Source organism: Lottia gigantea (genome assembly GCF_000327385.1).
Source record: "Lottia gigantea unplaced genomic scaffold LOTGIsca_15, whole genome shotgun sequence".
Classification (NCBI taxonomy): Eukaryota; Metazoa; Mollusca; class Gastropoda; family Lottiidae; genus Lottia; species Lottia gigantea.
Genome location: NW_008707797.1, coordinates 1,778,795 through 1,784,688, shown reverse-complemented (window position 1 = coordinate 1,784,688; position 5,894 = coordinate 1,778,795).

The window sequence follows — 5,894 nt, the reverse complement described above, 5'->3', positions numbered from 1 at the left end:
AACCCCCCCCCCCCCCCCCCCCCCCTTCCAACCCCCATATAGGCCTTGTGCCCGTAGGCCTATGTTGAGAGTGGTATAGCTCTTTCAGTTTTCAAACGATTTTCGCAATTTTCGATTTTCGTACGACATTGTATGTAGGCAGGCCTATATGGTCTAACAATGAGGATCTCGTTTCACCAACCGGCCATATTTGATCCACTATCTTTAAATTTACTGTGGTTTAATCTGTTCTATTGCAATCATATTTGTATCTTTTGCACTTTTTCGTCCCAGAATTTATTGTCACATTTATGTAGTCACAAAGTCAAAGCTTTTCAGGAAATTTTCTAATTAGGCCTATCTTCTTTGAGGGTAGCCTGATTTAGGCCTAAAACTTGTATAATGGTGAATTTTATTGTAACAGTAATGCTATATCCCTGTAAATTTCGGGGTAATATTTGGCGCGAATCTAGCAATCATGTTATTTGTTCTGTCAAGAATTAAAGGCCCCCTTCCGTGTAATTTACTTCACAAACATGTGAATTTGGCAATTTTTTCCCATGGTAACTTAACGAAATATACTTTATTCGTTGATCCAAAGATTTTTGAACAGGTTTTAGACTTTACAAGGGATTTTTAAGTCCAGTACCTATATTCAAAATTCTTTCAACCAGCCACTCTGAAATATTGGTGGATCTTTTCCTTTAATAATTTATCAACTTTCACCAAATTGACGAGAAGGTGACAGTTTAAAACCATCAGAAACTCAAAACAATTTTTTGGCGGGAAGAGTTGACACGTAGAGCACGAGGATCCCGAATTCTGGCTGCTGATTGGCTGAAATTCAAATTGTCAGTCAAAAAGTGGGAGGAGTTTAACGTAAAATCATCGTTTGCATATCCAAGGGTGCGCAATTCTGAGCGGGATTTCGGTCTTATCAGTCGTGACTTATGACTTATGATATATTCTATATTGGATTCTGGATGGTTTTGAATTATTTCGATATATTCAGTGCTAAATCTTTGACTAATATCTGTGGATTGGGATTGGGATACTATGTGTATTATTTTGGATGGTTTTAGATTATTTTGTGATTTTTCTATAAAATAATGGATTCAAACTTTTTGAAGGAGTGACAAATATTGGACACTTATTCACAAGAAGGTAAGCCATTTTCTTCATTCAAATTTTGATTGGAAACTTGTAAGGAATATAAAATTGTTTTCTAGAAATAGGGACACCGATAGCATCGATTTGTACCATGTCAATTTTCAGTCAGACCTCTGTTTTATTTAGTTCTACCAAACGTGTTTTTAAAGAGATTGTAAAGAGATTTTCTAAATCTATTATGTGTATAAGGGAGTGACTCTGATAGCATCAATTTGCAACATTCCAATTTTCATTCAGACGTATATGACTCCTGCAATTCCACTAAACCTCTGTTTTTGATGACGTCACCATAGCGACTCTATATATTATATATCAGTATTATGTTACGTAGGTCCCTTTGATTGGAATGGTGCAAATCGATGCTATTAATGTGCCCGATACACGTAAAAATCGGTTAACAACCTCTTTAAATTATTTATGAAAATTGATAATCGTGGACGCCATGCAGTGTTCAATGGAGGGAAATTTGTCAGGTCAGGGCTTAAGTGCACTTGAGGAGGGGGGGGGGGGGGGGTGGTTGAGGGGGTGTATAATACTCGAGGTTTAAATATTATCGGTTAGTTTAGACTTTTCTCAATCTAGATTATTACGCGCGTGACCTTGAAAATTTAGACTCTATGTCACGAGAATAAATATGACAAATATAAGATATTTCATGACTTCAAAAATAACATGGAAGATATCAGGAGTATCATTATGGCCAACTTTTGTTTGTATTTATATTTTGCACTGGTATTTAAATTACAATTCAAGAATCATTTAGTTTAATGATACTCTTCAGAACCATTACATTAAAGGTATTAAAGGGATGGTGTCCTATAATTGTTAGTTTAGTGACATTAAGGTAGGGGTGAGGGTAGACAGGTTTCGAATTAGGAGGTGGGGATGTTTATTAGGTCATATCTATGCAAGCTTCCTATTGTGAGGATTAAGGTTTTTGTCTTGTGATTTATGAGAAAAGTATGACAGCCCTTTAATACTTAGTAAAATTTTACTTTTTGAAACAATTCACAACACAATGTTGTTTGTATTCTAAAAATTATTATTCTTTTTACAGTGACAGCAGTTCAGAGAAGTTATTAGTATGCAAAGTTTTTAATCGCTTTTGACAAACAGATCTTGTTTTATATGTGGTGAGTTTTTTTTATAATTAACTTTCTGGTTTTTCTGAAAACTACTTGATTTATTTCTCAGGTATTCCAACTGTTAGGCCTAGGTTTAAGCAAGGGGGAATCTTGTGAATTTTTGTGGTCTGGTGCAAGTGAAAAAAGACTTTTGACATGATTCAAATGCAGATGTTTTTTTTTTTTGCAGGTGAATCCACTAACCCTGATTGAACAAACTTCATCTATATTTGGTGATTGTGTTTAGAATGAATGACCATCAAGAGTTGTCATAATTTATGCTAACCAATCCAAAGTACTTATAAAAATGGTAAGACACTACATCTACTAGTCCATTTAAAACAATAGATACCCTGCAATTCCTGACATACAGCAAGGAAATCTTATATGGTACACAATATTTGATACATACATTACTTACTGTGTATTAGTGGGTTGAATACTAAATGGCCCAGAACAGGACATGAATAACAAATTTGTCAGATCATGTATTCTAAGAGTGGAGTCACTTGCATAAAATAATAGGAAACATCCCTGTTTTTTTGCTATTTAATTTGAATAAATGATTTATTACAGGTATGAAATCTTATCATCAGTTAGAAACTTGTTGGTCTATAGATATCAAATTATGTTCCAGTGAGCTGTTAAATGGTGAGTCTTCTTTATCAGTCAACAAACTACCTTGCCCTCCAAGATTGATAAGTGACCCTTTCTTTATTCGTGCCACCTTAAGGGATGTCCCTTATGCCATTGGTTGTGCTTGCTTATTGAGGAAATTAACAATGAGAAAGCTGATGCTTCTATCATCAAAAATTGCCCTTATTGTACACTGCATACTGCCTTTGTTAACCCAATCAGGTACAGAAAAGTACGACTTAAAACCCTATTTCATATTATATCTATATACATACTGAAAGGGATGCAGTTTGGTTGTGAAATATCCCTTTTTTTTTTTTTCTTTTTTTAATTTAGTAAATTTTACCTTCATTTTCTATTGCAGATATTGAATGTTGTCAGTTTAATTATTGAAATACAACATGTGTTTCAACATCTTGATAATTGGTGAGTTTCTCATAATTAAGTTGATATTTTTGTAAAATATTCCATTTGGAACAGACTCGCTGACAGTAACACCAATATTTTTACTTGTAAACACTAATTTTGTAGAGCTGAGCTCTTTATTCTGAATAGTGAGACAACTTGATCTTTTTAAAATATTTAACGCTACTATTGTCTGACTCTTCTTGAGTCTCAAGAGTCATTTGTATGTATGATATTGCCTCAAGTTCACTTATTTTCACTTATTATTGTAGGTAGATCAATTCATGGCCTAGTTAGATCAACCGGAAAACACAGGTAGAGCTTTAAAAGTTATGTAAGTTATATTTTATTCTTGGGCATCATCCCATTTAGCAGGTATCCTCCCCCCCTTCCTCCTTCGTACACACACTCTATAACTTAAAGGGATACATGGTAGTAAGACTGCAAGTAACTACAAGATATTTTATACATGTAGAAGGCTCAATCTGTGCTGGATGTTTTGCGAAATTATCCCTTTACACATGCTTTACAAGAATATTCTAGTATTAAACCACAGAATGATTCTCACAGTACATCTTGTTTCTCTCCTTATATGAAGCTCCTTATATTTGCCCCTGTCAAAGTGCATCATAGAAACCGTCCGTCTGGGTGTATTTTATTGCGCTCTGGTCGTTTTGACCAATTAAGATCCTGAATCAGTCATTTGTTCTGGAACCTCTATGTCTAATGAATTGTGCCAATGTTTTTTGTGTTGAAATTTGTTAGTAAACATAAGAGAGACTACAGTTTTGATCAGATTTTAATGAAATTTGGTGTGATTTATTTTAATGAGGTCTATTCAAGTTTGAAATTAACTATTTTGAGTTATTGCCCTTGACTTTAGAAAATTCGTTTGAACATTGAACATAATAGAGACTACGGTTTTTATCAGATTTTAATGAAATTTGGTGTGATCATGTATATTGATGAGATCTTCGAATTTGACAATTTTTCGATGTTATTGCCATTGGCTTGGGCAAAACGCGTGGAAATTTGTTTGTAAACATAAGAGAGACTACAGTTTTCCACTGATTTTAATGAAATTTGGTATGATCGTTTATATCGATGAGGTTTCGGTTAAGTTAGAATTTGACTATTTTTCAACAAACCGTTTTTGACCAAGGAAAAACTTGTCAAAATTTGATTGTGAACACAATAGAGACTACGGTTTTAATCTGATTTGAATGAAATTTGGTGTGATCATTTATATTGATGAGATCTTGGACAAGTTGCAATAGGACGATCTGTGGATGATTGGTTTTTGTGTTATTAAACTTAACTTAGGAAAACTGCATCAAAATTTGTTCGTGAACACAATAGAGACCACAGTTTTTAACTGTTGGGATCATTTATATTGATGAGGTCTTGAAAAAGTTGGAATCTGACAATGGTTTTTGAGTTATTGACCTTAACTTTAGAGAAATGTATCAAAATTTGTTTGTGAACATAATAGAGACTATAGTTTCGTCGTATTTGGTGTGATCATCTATAACAGAGATTTTTCAATAAACAACTTGTGTTATTGCCGTCGACTTGGTAAAAATGCATCAAAATTTGTTGGCTTGTGAATAAGATAGAGGTAACAGTTTATGTCAAAATTTTTTAAATCAACAATATCTATGACAAGTTAGATTTTTGAAAGGATTTGACACAGATTATTGACCACCCTTGATAGAATGAAAATTTGGGCGTATCTTGCTAGATATATTATCCATTTTTTGACACAAGCCAAAATTGTTGTTATCAAAAGCAGTGTTTGCTGGCTTGCTGTCTACCACATTTGTCATACTGAATTGCATCTGTTGGATGTTGAACCTTTTGCTGGGTATAAACCACATCTGTAGGAATGCCACTTTTGAAGATCATATCTAAATTTGTCACAGAGAGCCACCCCATATGCTACATCTGTAGAAATGCCATATTTTGCTAATCATAGGCACATTTGTTGCACAGCTACATTGGATGGGGTACCATGTTTGTTGTACATAAGTGGAAATAGACGTACAGTGCCACTCTTTCTGGGAGTATGACACATTTTTGGACACAGCCATGCCTGATTGGTTTTTGATGGATAGTCACTTTTGTTAAGCATAAACCACAGTTGTTGAATTTTTCACATAAGTGTTCATTTTAGGAAATCTGCCTTTCACAGTAGGGATAAATTGGGTATTGCCATTTGCTAAATTGGATGGTCGGTCAGTGTGACACTCCGGAAGTGGTCATGCAGTAGGTGAGGGGACCACTTTGCTGCATGATCCTCGAAGGTGGTGTCATGTGTCCTACGGCAAATATTAGAACTGGATTATATCTGACATTATTCATTTTGTCCATACCTTGAGAGGGTTCAAATTTGATGACAACATGACACGGTTGCTGAATTCGGGACAACTTCTGTAGGCCATATTATGCTGCATCTGTAGAAATGCCATATTTTGCTAATCATAGGCACATTTGTTGCACAGCTACATTGGATGGGGTACCATGTTTGTTGTACATAACACATGCACGATACTAAATCCCACCAAAACCATTTATGATGAA